The sequence below is a fragment of the Electrophorus electricus genome, chromosome 6 (genome assembly GCF_013358815.1).
Source record: "Electrophorus electricus isolate fEleEle1 chromosome 6, fEleEle1.pri, whole genome shotgun sequence".
NCBI lineage: Eukaryota > Metazoa > Chordata > Actinopteri > Gymnotiformes > Gymnotidae > Electrophorus > Electrophorus electricus.
Window position 1 is genome coordinate 18,278,584 of NC_049540.1, and position 15,360 is coordinate 18,293,943.

The 15,360-nt window shown below is 40.4% G+C and overlaps 1 long non-coding RNA gene across 1 annotated transcript; it reads left to right on the forward strand.

Annotated features, from left to right (window-relative positions):
- The first annotated feature begins 53 nt into the window (after positions 1-53).
- Positions 54-3,454, forward strand: LOC113582887. Its single transcript, XR_003411193.2, has 5 exons — positions 54-265; positions 2,293-2,373; positions 2,547-2,636; positions 2,746-2,782; positions 3,354-3,454. It is a non-coding gene; the product is annotated as an uncharacterized LOC113582887 (long non-coding RNA).
- The last annotated feature ends 11,906 nt before the right edge of the window (positions 3,455-15,360 follow it).

A 15,360-nucleotide genomic window follows, 5' to 3' on the forward strand; every position in this document is an offset into this window, starting at 1 on the left:
TGCCTTTCTGAGAAGGTCGCGTTAATATGAACAAAAGTGAAAACTGTGGGTTGTTGTTGAGGTTTGTGTTAGAAATGTTCAGAAGGAACATTCTAGAACCATTTTCTCGCTGCATGTCACTGGGACTGCATCGCACATGGCTAAATACATGGAAATTGTGAAACTTTCTACTTAGTTGAGATTAAGTCATGGGGTTTTCGGAATTCTCAAGCTCTGGGGCCAAAATCTGGGGCACCACTGGATTTTCATGAATTTAAAATGATTGGTGAGTTTTGATCTTATTTCTACATGATGTGAAAGTTTGATTATTTATGTTACCTATTACATTAAATAAGTATGACATTGTGTAAATATAGAAAAAATGCATTCAGATAAAATTTAATAAAATACTAATTAATACTGGTAAAACTAGGTGATGCTGTGTAATTTGAGGAAAATAGTTGGCCATGAATTCCTAAACTACTTTTTTAGTAGCAACTATTCTAAGAAACCATTCAAAATATAAATATCAATAATTCTGTTAAATTATGTGTTTGGTATAGGGATTGTCAATTTGTATGTTTTTGCATTCTGAGATTTCAGCCTTTAAAAATCTATGCAAAATTAACTCCATACTGTTTAATAACTGTTTAATAATTTACTGTAAATATATGGAGTAGGTTACAGATGGATCTAGTTTTTGCTTTCTTAGGGATCAGTATGCTGTTGAACCATTTTGCATATTGTAGAATGTTTGCATGCATAGTCACATGGCTGCCTAAACCCTTTTGAAAAAAACAAAAAAACTGGTTGGATGAAGGCTGGTTGACTTCAAACATTACCTTAAATAATTGTCAGGATGGTACTTCTGATTTATATACAGAAAAGGTAGAAAAATTTTTGACCTTGTTACTTGAAAGGATCTAGCATCAGTACATTTACATAGATGGGATATTTTTCTCATTACACTGTAAATGGATTACTTCAATTAAGACAACAGTTTAATGTTGTATTAATTAATTAATTAATTAATGTTCCATTCATACATCAGGTGCCAGCAAAAGGGCTACAGTGTGTCAGATGTCTAGAGATCAACAGTACTGTTCACAGAGTAGTGTGTTCATACTTGATTTATCAACTTGGATATATAGTAGTTATATCGTTTGGGTTGTGGTTTGGATTACTAATTTATTCAAATTAAAGGTAATTAATGAGTCATTTAATTTAAATTTAGAAAGATCTATTCCTAACATTAATATTAGAATTACAATTTAAAGTTAGGTGTCAGGTCACGTGCCCTCTCCCATGTTGCAGTTGCAATTTGGTGAACAAAACTATTGCTTACACAGCAAACATGGTAAGATTTTTAAGAAATGCATGTAAAAAAGATTTTAAAATTGCCAGACATGCAGAGGTTGATTTATAACAGCATGTGTAGCTTGTAAAATACTTAGTATTGTAATAGCTACTGTTATTCTATATGTTTGGGGTTTTAACATATTTTGATACAATTCATTTACACTTGTTCTGAGAAAAAATCATGTTCATATAACTTTATAACAGGTAGAAACTGAAGTGGATTTTGTAAAGCTTGTATATTTAATAGGCATTGATGAGAATGTATAAATACTATAAATCTAATGCCAACCATTATGTCCGTAAACTAGCATTTAGCATAGCATTTAGCTTAGCATTTAGTTTGACTTTTTATTTAGTCTTGTTGAAACTGTTATAATGTAAGGGGGAAAAACATTCATACATGTTCAGCGATTGTCAAAGCATGTCTGAGCAAAGGGGCTGACATCCTGACTTAGTTACGCCAGTTATTCCAGCAGTAATGCACAAAAATTCCAACAAACAATTGTGAGAATCTTATGAAAAGCGATCCCAAGTGTTCAATTTAACCTGTTAAAAGGCAATGCCACCAAATATTAATAAAGTGTGTGTAAACTTTGACCCAATATAAACCTGGTCTAGTAATCTGGTATAGTCTTTTAGCTATTATTTTGAAACTATATCTTATGGAAATTAAGTACATATCCTAACTTGAAATGAGTTTGAGTTTTAATGCATTTAGCATAGATGTATATAAATGGATATGTATTTTGTCAAGTAATGAGGAAAAAAAAAACAGAAGGGAAAGATATTTTTTTTTCAAAATGTTATTTCATATGGTTTGAACAATGCAGATAATATTGATTTAATATTTTAGTTTTGCCACTTTTTACTAGATTTATATATTTTGCTGAATTAATTTTTTTAATACCTGTGTGAACCTTGTGTAACAAAATGTACATTTTACTTTTGATGTAGGGTCTTAAGTTTTCAAAAGTCAAATCTAAGGCAAACATATCAGAGAGCTATGTTCCTCTACCTCTGGAGGGACAACTTAAGGTATTTTGCTTTTTTTTACCAATTATATTTTTATACACATCTGATCTGGTTAAGGTATTTGACATACCATCCATAGCTTTTCCCATAACATTACAGTTATCTTTTGTTTGATGATATTTAAAGATGGTTGGTACAGTCTTTTCTTTCCCACAGTATATTTTCTTTTTATGTAGCTCCCAGTTCAGTGCGTGGATAATCCAGAGGGACATGAGGTTATGGTGGTATATGAATCTGAGATGTTCCCCATGACTAAACAGTCTGCAGTAAGTGTCCTGTAATAAACATACTCATGAAACAGTCACTTTCTGTTAGCTTTAAAATGAAGGGTAGTTTTTTTTATATTGTTATTTTCATTGTTTCCTTTTCTGGTAGAGGCAGAAAGATAAAATTATCATGGAGCCATGATGAGGTAATTTCTTAAAATATATATAACATTTTTAGACAAAAAAAAAAAAGTTTCTAAACATGTCGCAACATTAAGAATATAAATGCTGTTGAAAACAGGCATTTAATCAGTATTTACAGATCCCTCTGTTAAAGTGTTATGGCTTACTTGTGCTATTCTTGGTAATAATGAAATTTAATAAAGATGCAGTACTTATTCTTCTTCATTTTGTTTTAGAAGGTTTCTATATTTAAGAACACCGAATTGTTACTTTAAAAATGGATTAACACACAATGCCTTAGTTTGAAGTAATGTTTTATTTATTTGGCAGTTGCTTGGAAATGGTCTACATTGTGTTATATTTATGGAGAATGACTGCACATTTAAATTTAAATGTATTTTTAAATTTAAATGAATTTAATTAAAATTCACAGCTTCATGATTAAAAAAAGAATTGGTATGGCTCCAATTTGTATCTCTTTTCTAGGATTTTTTAGTTCAGTCGTACCTATCGAATACCAGCTAAGCATCATTTAACAGTACTCAATGTAGCACCAATCTTCTACTTGTATTTTTTTCTTTTGTCTTTCTTTAGGTTTGCTTGCCATGCCTTACCAGAGAATTAAGATGGAAAGGATCCACAATGACTCTCCAAATTCCAATAAAATCAAACGATATATAAAACAGACATTTAATTGTGTATTTGTTCCAAATCAATGTTCAAATGTGCACTTTCAGTAATGTACATACACTTACATACAGTAGTATACTATTATAAAATTAAATAATTACATTAATTCAAATAATTCTGTATGAATAACTTAAAACAATAATAACAATAATCCATTTAAGCTTTTTTGCACTTATAAACTAAAGTTCTCATTTAAAAATCAGCAACAAAGCAGTCTCAGCATACAGCTTTTTAACCAACTAAAACAAAAAGAATGCCCTCATGTGTACTTAAAGTGTAATAACACCAGCCATCTTAGAATCTATACTTGGCTTAGTGAATAACAGTGTAGTGCCACCAGTGTGCTTTTTTATGAACCATGATTAACAGAACTTTTAACAGATACATCCTTTCTTCCAAAAATAATCAAATGATGCAAAATTATATTACACCCTGTAATGAATAAGTATGTGTATGTAATTTTCTCTGTTAGTGTGATCATATGTAATAAAATATACATTCATCAGCCGGTAGCTACCGAATTTTACGTTTCTCACGGTACAATCTTTTTTAGCGTTTTCAGTCAGGTTTCCATACTCATCTGTAGCACTGAATCTGCCCTTTTAAGAGTTGTAAATGAAGAGCACAAAGAATAACACTATGCTAACAAGGAATACTCAATAAACAGTTAAACAAAATAGGTGGTATAGGCACATGTAATATTAGAAAAAGCACTGGGTCAATAACTTACAAAATTGATAACTAAACAAGACATTGAATACACATAGTACACCGTGTTTCACTCTTGCCTCATCAGTCCATAAAATCTGTCTTCAGATTTTTCTTGGCCCAGTCTTAATGTTTGACCTTATATATCTTGTTCAATCTTGTTCAGGGTTTCAGCCTTCCTTACATTTTCCTCAGTCAAAATGGGCCAAAAAAGAGATTTGACTGATTCTGAAAAGTCAGAAATTGTAAAAAGTCTTTCAGTGGGATGCAGCACTCTTAAAATTGCTAAGATATTGGGGCTTGATCACAGAACCTTCAAACGTTTTGTTGCAAATAGTCAACAGGGTTGCAAGAAACATGTTGAGAAAAAAGACACAAATTAATTGCCAAATATTTGAGAAGAATCAAACATAAAGCAATGAGGAACCCATTATTCTCCAGTGCTGTTATATTCCAAAACTGCAACCTACCTGGAGTGCCCAGAAGTACAAGATGTTCAGTACTCAGAGACATGGCCAATGTAAGGAAGGCTGAAACCCAACAACCACTGAACAAGATATATAAGATGAAACATCAAGACTGGGCCAAGAAAAATTTGAAGACAGAGTTTATGGACTGATGAGGCAAGAGTAACTCTTGACAGGCCTGTGGTTGGAACAGTAATGGGCAGAGAGCTCCACTTTGACTCAGACACCAGCAAGGTGGAGATGGGGTACTGCTATAGGCTGGTATTAATAAAGATGAGCTAGTTAGACCTTTTCAGGTTGAAAATGGGCTGAAATTCAAGACCATGATTTTTATGCAGGACAATGCTCCATCGCAAACATCGAAGTACTCCACTGTGTGGTTAGCCAGTAAAGGCCTTAAAGATGAAAGAACAATGACATGGACCCCCTTCCTCACCTGACCTAAACCCTATTGAGAACTTGTGAGCCCTTCTTAAATGGGAGATATATGGTGAAGGAATACAGTACAGCACTCTAAACAGTGTCAGGGAGGCTGTGGTTGCTGCTGCACAAAAAGTTGAACGTCAACAGATTAAAAAACAGACAGACTCCGTGAATGGAAGGATTATGGCTGTTATTGAAAAGAAGGATGGCTATGTTGGTCAATTATTTATTTATTTTTTAATGTCAGAAATGTTTATTTGTAAATTTTGAGTTGTGTGTTTTTTATTCTCACTTTAACAAATGAAAATAAACAAGTGAGATGGGAAAATTTGTGTTTTTTGTTTAGTTGCATAATGCTCCTCCCTCCATGAGTCATGTGGTATGGCTCACCACATGCAGGGGGATTCACATGTGTTTTGTAACCACGCCACACACCTGCATAGGGTTTACTGTTTGTCTGTCTATTTACACCCCTGTCAGTGTGTGCACCGGTGTTGGTCATTGTTGCTACGTGTGTTCAATTAGATCTTTGTAGCTGTAACGTTAGTTTGTATGAGTCCAGTGTTAAAGTGTATATGTTCTTTGTTTCATGTTAATTCATGTTCATTGTAAATGTTGTATATGAGTGCCACCTTTGTCTTACATGTTTAATATTAATAAATGTTCTGCACTGTCGAGCAAGTCTGTACATCCTGCCACTCGCCCTGCAGTACTCGGGCCAGAAACGTTACACATTCTGCACACTAATAATTGCCCATTAATTATGCACACATAGATATTCTCCTAAGAAAGACAAACCTTCACTTTTTCTATCTTAAATATTCAGGTCTGAGGTTTATTAACATTTGATTGCCCGAGAGCACTGTAGTTGTTCGATAATAAAATTAATCATCAAATATACAACTTGCCTAATAATTGTGCACACAGTGTAACAAGCATGATAACAAAGGACAGGCATATGCATAATGAAACTACACAAAGGATAGGGAAAGAGTCTGGAGAGGCTGGCAGGAACCCCAGCAAGTACCCCTGTCATTGTTTGAGGCAAGGTCTGATGAGTCCTGGGCAGGCAGGCACCCAGTGCCAACTTGGGTGGTGATGGTGTCTCCGCTTTTTTGCCTGACAAGCTGGGGAACACACCACACGTGCTTCCTTTTCTCCTTGTCTAGCACCCAAGCAGGCACACAGGCTCAAGGTTTGTGTGCTTCAGGTGAAGGAGAGCCCCTTTATAGAAGAAGATTCCAGGCTCTAGAGTGGTGTGCTTTGGGTGGTGCCTTAGGCGCCAGAGGCTCGTCGCTTTCAGAGTCCGCTGACCCCGTCTCTGTACCCAAAGTGAGATCCTCATGGAGGGCCTCCTCCACCTCCCTCGACGGAGTGGTCAGATTCCTTGTCCAACAGGAGCCTGATGTAGTCATAATTCTCATCCTTGCTGTAATCCTTGTAGTTTTCTCAGTAATCCATGGGGGCAGGTAGGACCCTGCGGAGTCTGACCCTGGATCCTGATAGTCGTAATCATATCGGTCCTGGTAGTCAGCGAAGGCAGGTAGGACTCTGTGGAGTCCGACCCTGGACCACCACCAGTGCCCCCCATAAATCCTGCAGGGATGGACTCCCACATTGTAATGGCAGAGAGTGTGCCCACCAGGATGAAAGACTTGCATGGGTTGTGCTTCTTTGCATTTTTTCTCTTTACCTTGACTTATGGCATCCCTCAGTGGTCTGTGCCTCTGTGACTTTGGGAGGTGAGGCAGGATGCAGAGACGAGCTGTGGTTCAGAGGACACAGACATTTATTGACACAATGTCCTCCAGCTATTACTCACACCCATTACTTTGGTGATACCAAAACTCATGCCTTCATATTTTCTCACATTGATTACTGTAACTCACATTTTACTGGTCTTCCAGACAAACATGAACAAATTTCGCTCCAGCTGCTGAATTTTGAATATACTGATTACCTACAACATAAAATCTGCTCACATCAATCCTATTTCTAGTGAGCTGCACTGGTTACTAGTTGCATCATATATCCAGTACAAAATACTCCTCACTACCTTCAAAGCTCTTCATGGGTTGGTCCTAGTTTATCTTGGGGAGCTCATCCAACCCCTCCTGCCTTCTCAGATCCTCAAACAACCTATATTCCCTTACTTTGTACTCTCTTCTAGGGTGGTATATCTTTCAGTGCTACAAAACTGTACTTGTATTTCCTCCTTTAAGACTCTTCTGAAGACTCCTCTTTCAACAGTATTTTTGTCTTTAATTGTTGCATTATAAAGTAACCTTGGGATTGTGAATGTTTGGTTTGTGTAAATTATTATGATGTAAATTATTAGTTTTATTGTTATTAAAAGCCATGGGTTGTGACCATGGTATTACATTCAATATTCAAGATCAAATAAATGACATCCAGTATTCATCCCTAATGTGGTCTACCTTCCAGGGTTTGTTAATTTACTTAGCATGTCTTATATTTATCCGAGTTTGATTTTGGGTTCTCATCTAATCCCAACTCCCAAAGGAGTAATAACTGCTTTACATCAAGTTATTGGTTATACCTTGAAATTAGGCTCCTGATTTTAGGGTTGTGCAATTATGCTTTGGAATTAGGTCCTTGATATTAAGAGCTATGCTTATTCAATATAATTGTTCAGGTTTATGAATTCCACCTATTTAATGTAATCAAGTTCTCAGGTCTAATATGGTCAAGGTAAATATATTACTTGGTTATAATTGTTAACAGCATTATGTAGTACATATGTTATATAATTTGTTTACTTTTGTAAGACTGACATCATGATTAAGGAATCTAGTTAAGTTGCAATATTATGATTTTGTTACACAAGTAAAATTATTTTGCAGTTATGTGCAAGCCTCATTGAGCTGTTCTCAGCTGCAAGCTAGCAGCAAGCATGGCCTCTTAATATAATTCAGTAAAAGACTGATATGTATGGATATAAAGACACTTAAATTATACAATTTCCTTCATCATACCATGCAACCAATGTGGTATTTTGTCTGTCAATTTTACTAAAATGAAAATCTCACATGCTGTGCATGATATTTATGCCATGTTATGCCAACATTGTCTGTACTTAACAATTTATGCTGTATTTGGAGAAGGAAAGCTTTGAATAAACAAATAGCTTGTACTGTGAATACTAACCTTTATTTTATCAGGCTATTAATGCACAATGGAACACAAGATGAGAAGTAAATGCCTCAGTTCAAATAAATCAATACAATTTTATGTAAACAATATGTACAGTAACAAGAAAAGGAAAAAAAGTCTGTTTTCTGTCTTTGGTGTCCTTTGTGGGTTTACCTCTACTGAGTAACTCTTAGCTCTGAGTGGTTCTACCCAGGAATATAACAGGTGTAGGAAAAAATTCCTCATCAAAATTAGTTCTCCTTCAACTCAAAATATAGCTCCATCTGAGTGATATAAACTTCAACTCAGTCCCATCCTACCATACTGGAAGAACATGGTAGCATACATCAGTAGTTAGGCATGGTAGCCATGGGTTGGCTTGACATCTTGTGTCTGCAATGTTCGTCACTCAGTCCAGTGTGTAACTTACACGTTGGAATGATCAGAGAAAGGAAAAAGAGTGAAAAACCTGACCTGTATTACAGATCATGAAGGCACAAAACTCCACTAATACATCTTTACATCATACAATAATCATTGTTACATAAGCAGTAATTAACAAGTCACCTCATACGAATAACATTGAATATTACATGGATACTGATTAACTATCAGGTTACATGTGCTGCAATACTGAAAAAAAAATGGCAGTGAGATAGCAAGCTAGAACTTACTACCAGCTAGTTCTCACCCAAACACTAGACATATGCCTTTAGACAAACAAGCTATTTTTTATATGTATGAATTATAGGAAGGAGAAAGCTGAAAAAAATAATACCTGCAGGTATTATTGCTATTTGTAATGTTTCCCATAGGAACAGGCGAGGTGTAAGGGGACACTGACGTAGAACAAAGCATGATCTAGACAAACGGAAAATCAAGGGTGACGACAATGTAGCGAGCGGAATTTAAAACGACAGAACCTCATCAGACTTACCAAATCTAAGTACATACGAGTGAAGCTCATGTCTGCATCTAGGGTCTCATCATCTTTCTTCTTTTTTACGGAAAGCACGGGGATACATGAGTAAACGAAATAAACACACACGAAGGCAAACTGGGAAGCAGGCTATAACTAAGGCTAGGGAAAAAATAAATAAAAATCAGGACTAAGAAACACAAAGGCACGGAATACAAACTTAAACACAATTATTCAAAATAAACATACAACCAAACATCATAAACGCAATGAAGCCTAACAATGAACATCCAAAACACAGGCATCAAGACAGGGTTTAAATACAGGAACCAAAGCTACAAACGAGGTATAGGTACAAGCAATCAAACGAGGGCTGGAGAAAATGAAACTAAGGAACTAAAAAACACAAAAGACAGGGTAAACATGGAACATGGAACCAGGGAGGGGCTGATCATCACAGTACCCCACCCCAAAGCACGTAACAGTGGGGTGTGCAAACACAGGGACCATTAAAACCAAAAACAAACAGGACTAGGAAAGGGGCTGTACGAGGCAGAGACAGGGCCAATAGGAGGAGCCAGGGATGATGAGATGGGACAGGAGACAGATGGGGGGACACGCAGAGCAAACAAAGAAGGGACAGGCCCAGGGGCAGGACTACATTCAGGCTTAGTCGCAAATCCCGGGGCATACATGGGATCCAATCCCATAACCCATAGGGGTACAGGAGTCCAGGCAGATTGACGGATGGAAAAAGGCTGGGGAAAGGGAGTCGGACTGGCGATGCAGCCAGAACAGGATGCAGGTGCAGAGTTAGGAGAGGAGAGGAGAGGAGAGGAGATGAGGAAAGCCGGTAGAGGGCACAGTTGTGGGAACAGGGACAGGAACAGAAGCAAGGAACAGAGGTAAGTATCCCCAGCACAACAGGCACAGGAGCAGGAACAAAATACACGACCGACATGGACACAGACACTGGGATAGGCAAGGAAACACTAATGCCACAAGGCAGGGTAACAGGTTTCACCAGGTTGACAAACAGGCATGGATGTACAGACAGGAACACAGACAAAACCGGGAATAGCAGCAGGCAACACAGGAACTGGAGACACTGAAACAGACAAGGGAGCAGTAATGGGGGATGGCACAGCAGCCTCAGGTGGCAGAGGAGTTTAAGAAGTGACATCCGGCATAAACAAAGAATCCGTCTGGGTCCGGGAGGCTGACGGAGGAGCCTCAAGGGTCACTGGCTCGCTACGAGGTGTGGCTGAGGGAGTCCCAAACGTCCTTGGAGGCACACCTGTTGCAGCCACAGGGGTCACAGGGGAGTCTCGAGGAGCGACCACGGGGACAGGCCGGGCGCATTATGCCACTTGTGTCTGTTGTTGCTGTGCTTCTGAACGTGAGTGAAAATGGCGAGCGACGAACCCCCTAGTCTAACGCAGATTTGGGTGCCGCAGTGCGGGTTTGAACACATGGAGCATTCCGGAGTTGCAAACCAAATTGGCAGAGATCAGGGCTCCTGTTATGGGCCCAAGAGAAGAGTTAATTGACCGGCTGAAAACATGTATGATGCAGACTGGAATGATTGTAAGTAAATACAGCATGGCAGGTGGAGATGACAAGGCCATGACCACAATACCAGGTCTGCCTCCCATGCCCGCAATGCCCTCCATGCCTCTGCCCCCATTCTTCAGGCTATGGGCATGATGGGAGGCCCCCCTCCGGCCAGCATGCATATGGGCATGAAACCCCCTGGGCTGGCACCAGACGACCCGCTGAAGATGGTCCATCAGAGGGCTGCCATGATGATGGCAGCAGGAGGACAGAGCGGGTCAGAGTGACTCCAGAGTGATGGAGGAGCAGCTGAAAGAACAGGAGCTTCTTGAGCAGCAGAAGAGGGCCACACAGCTGCTAGAGCATGAGTGGCAGCAGGAGCTGGCTAAGATGCAGCAGGGCCCACTGAGCACTTGGGGCCCAGAGCCTGGCCCTGGCCCCAACCTGCTGCCCCGCATTCCTCCATTAATAACCTTGACACCTAGTGGCCCATTTTCTGCTGGTGTTTCCATGGTACCACAGGCCAGTCAGAGGCAGAGAGTACCGCCTCCACCTGGAGAGGATGCTAGAGAGATGTGGCAGAGTGAGGAGGTTGGCATTGGGCCAAAGATCCCCCAGGCTTTGGAGAAGATCCTGCAGCTGAAAGAGATCAGGCAGGAGCAGCTCATTACTGTCCCTACAAATGAGGAAGATGACGAGACCCTAGATGCAGACATGAACTCCACTCGTATGTACTCAGATTTGGTAAATCTGATTTGTTCTGTCGTGTTTCAATTCTGCTTGCTTACATTGTCATCGCCCTTGATTTTCCATTTGTCTAGTTCATGTTTTGTTCTACCTCAGTGTCTTCCCCTTGCTCCTGTTGATTTTGCCCTCAGTGATTGTGTTTTCCTCATTTAATAAACCGCACCCTGCGGATGCATTCTGCCTCTCGCCTGTTCCTATGGGAAATGTTACACTATTGTGTTAGACAGTTTTGGCTGCTCACCATTTTATTTAGAAGCTCAAAAAACATAGCATCTAACCCAGTTAGATGCTATGCTGAAGCAGGTGAATATAGCACTAGCACCAGTAACAGTATGGAAGCAGCATTTTCACTCTGGGTGATATTGTTTGCTCCCGGTGGCAAGCCTATTTGCCTTAATTGTAATGGCATTGCTCATATAGCTAAGCACTGCTCTTTAGGGGTAAAATCTGGAGTGCAGGGAATGATGGAGCAGAATTTGAATAAGGGACCAGCTTCTGCATCAAACAGTGAGTCAACTTTAAACTAGCATCTCCTGGTGTAGGGAGCCAACCATCAGGAGCAGAGAAGCAAGTCTCTACTCTAATATAAGGCCTCTTCAAAACTTACAGGGCAATGCCCTGTAGTTGAAATAGTAATGGCAGGAGAGAGAGTTTGTTACTTGTTGTTACTTGACACTGGCTTTATGGTAACAACAATTACAGAGAGGATATTTTAGACATTTTCAGCCCCAGGTCCAGGACAAGTTGCAGTCATTTAGCAGGCTTCTGCTTAAGGCAAGCAATGCACTTGAGAAACCACAACAAGATTTTCTGCTCGTTGTATTTAATTTTATGGTTCTTAAATTGTATTAATACACCTGTAGTTTGACGTGGCACTGGTGGTGTTGTGTTTCAAAAAACACATAAGATGGTACCTGTTACACTAAGTTTGTACTGTATATGGGCAATGACCTCTGTTATCTCTGAACTGAAAATTTAGGAGGAGTAGAACAGCGATTGTTGACACAACTGGCTCTGTTTGACTTCCAGGTAGTATATCAGCCAGAGCTACCAATATAAATGCAGATGCTTTGTCACAGTTAGCGTCAGAGGAACCCCTCAGCCAGGAGGAGGTAGCATCAATTATCAAGTGTCTGACTGGAATTTCCAACTGGAAATTCTTCACAGTCCCAAGTTGCATCCCTGGCTACCATAGATCCCTGGATGAGATCAAGCCAAGTTGCAGGTCCTGCAGAAACAGGACCCTGTGGTTGGCCTTTTTTTTTAAATACTGGAAGATGGGTAAAGCCCCCTCAGGGACAGAATGATCCCAGGAGGAGGCTGGAGTGGGAAAAAAAAAACTACAGGAAAAAGAGGGTGTTCTGTACCAGGTATCACATTTGCCAGGAAGTAGGAACCCTATATTGAAGCTGGTTTTACCCACGGCCCTCAAGACTGAGGTATTGAGTGGTGTTCATGATAAGCATGGCCATCAAGGGATTGAGAGGACCACTATTCTAATTAGACATAGATGCTACTGGTCATGAATGGGGAAAAGCCACTGAAAAATGGTGACAGCAATGTAGATTGCGAAAGATGTTCAACCAGAATTGTGGACATTTAGAGGTGGACTGAAAACATCTCAACCTTGATCTGAGTGATGGAAGGCAAAATGTGCTTGTTATTACAGATGTGTTTTCAATGTTTACATAAGCTTATTGCACTAAAGACCAGAAGGCAAGTACTGCAAATCATGTATTAGTGGACTGGTGGTTCTTTGTTCATAGAGTTCCATAGTGGATCCATACAAATCAAGAAATCAACAGAAATTTTGAGGGTGAGATGTTTCAGCATTTGTCAGTGTGAACTATTCAACAAAACCAAGCATGACTTGCTGAGACCCCTATTCCCTGAAAAGAAGCAGTGATGGCCTCATTATCTACCATTATCTTGCTGTTTGCCTATAATACTACAGTTCACCAGTCCACAAGCCATTCCCCATATGAAATGATGTTTGGTCAAGAACCCCATCTGCCAGTTGACTCCCTGTTAGAGCAGAATATAGAGATACTGCAAGACAACCCAGTGTATGACACCAAGATCACCTAGCAGGTGTTTATGCCAGTGCTAAGCAAAGGCTGGAAGAAGGGGCAAGGTAGAGGAATTGGAGTCACACGACCCATTCTTTCCCCAGGGAGTCTAGACTTTCGATGGAGTCTTCCCTTTGGGCGACTTAAAATCCAAGATGTGTGGGACTCTAAGGTGTATGAAGTGATCTGGATGAGGTGCATTCCCTATATAAAAACCAAATGATGGCAAAATGATGTGTGTGTGTGTGGGGGGGGGAGGGGGGGGGGCGTAACACTAACTCTTAAACTTAAAGAGGAGGGGGTGGATGTAGGCAGTAGGAATCTATACATGCTAGGTCAGGTTGATAACAGCAGGCTATAGGATATAGCAGACAATAGTGACAGTACACATTGAAATCTCAGTTAGTAGGCTCTAGGAGTCAGTAAGTAGTAGCTGTCACGGTTGGTCAGCTGGCTAGCAGGATGGACACGCCCACTCCTGCTAAGGATCAGACCTCTTACCACCTCTACTGCACGGACAATCTAAAAACATGGAACTCGGAGGTGGAAAAGTCCTTCACGGAGCTAAAAGCCGCCTTCTCCACCACTCTGGTATTTCACCACAAATTGCTTGTTCGGATCTGGTTGCTGGAGATAGATGTGTCAAATGTGGGGGTGGGCGTGGTGCTGTCCCAAAATAAGGGAGAGGCAAGGCAGCTAAAGCCCGTTGCATACTTCTCAAAGAAACTAAGCTCCGGGGAGAATAATTATGGCGTGGGAGATCATGAACTCCTCGCAATGAAACTACTGTTCGAAGAGTGGAGGCACTGGTTAGAGGGAGCATGGCACCCCTTTTTGGTCACTACAGACCACAAGAATTTGGAATACCTCCAAACCGCTAAGAGGCTCAATTCCAGACAAGCTCGGTAGTTGCTTTTCTTTAAGAGATTTAATTTTCACGTGACCTATAGACCAAGTGCGATAAACATGAGGGCGGACGCACTCTGGTGATAACACTATGCAGAAGCCCAATCCACCATTCTGGAGCCAGTTCTCTCACCCACCTGTTTCCTGGCCATATTAAGATGAGACCTAGACTGGAAAATAACAGCAGTGAATCCACACCCGCACTGCCCACCTAACCATCTCTTTGTGCCACTTCCTCATTGGCGAGCCATGATCACTTGGGCACACATCTCCGTGGGGACAGGCCACCCAGGAGCAACCCGTACAGCACAGCTCCTAAGTTCTCACTATTGGTGGCCTGCCATGAACACGGAGGTTGTCAGATATGTGGCGTCTTGCGGAGTGTTCCCGCAGCAAAACTCCTCGCACACAGCCTGCAGGTAAGCTGCTTCTGCTACCCACACCTCCCTGACACTGATCTCATTTAGCTATAGATTTCGTAACTGATCTACCTGTTTCTGAGGGCAAAACAGTGATCTTAGTGATTGGATCGGTTTTCTAAAATGGTGAGATTCCTTCCACTGAAAGGTCTACCTACCGCTTGGGAGACAGCGGAGTTGCTCTTCCACCAGGTCTTCCGATTATTTGGGCTGCCTGAGGAAATCATTTCAGACAGGGGCCCACAATTCATGTCTAGAGTGGAGGGAATTGCTTGGAAAATTGAACATCACGGTCAGCCTGACATCTGGCTACCACCCTCAAGCCAATGGTCAGGTAGAGAGGGCAAACCAAGAACTGGGTAAATTTCTGAGGTTATATTGTCAAACATCCAGAGACCTGGAGTACCTACCTCCCCTGCGCAGAGTATGCCCAGAACTGTGTCATGAAGCAACTGGGTTAATGCCTTTTGAATGCATCCTAGGTTTCCAGCCCCTGCTCTATCCATGGAATCCACCCACGTCAAACCAGCCAATGGTGGAGACGTG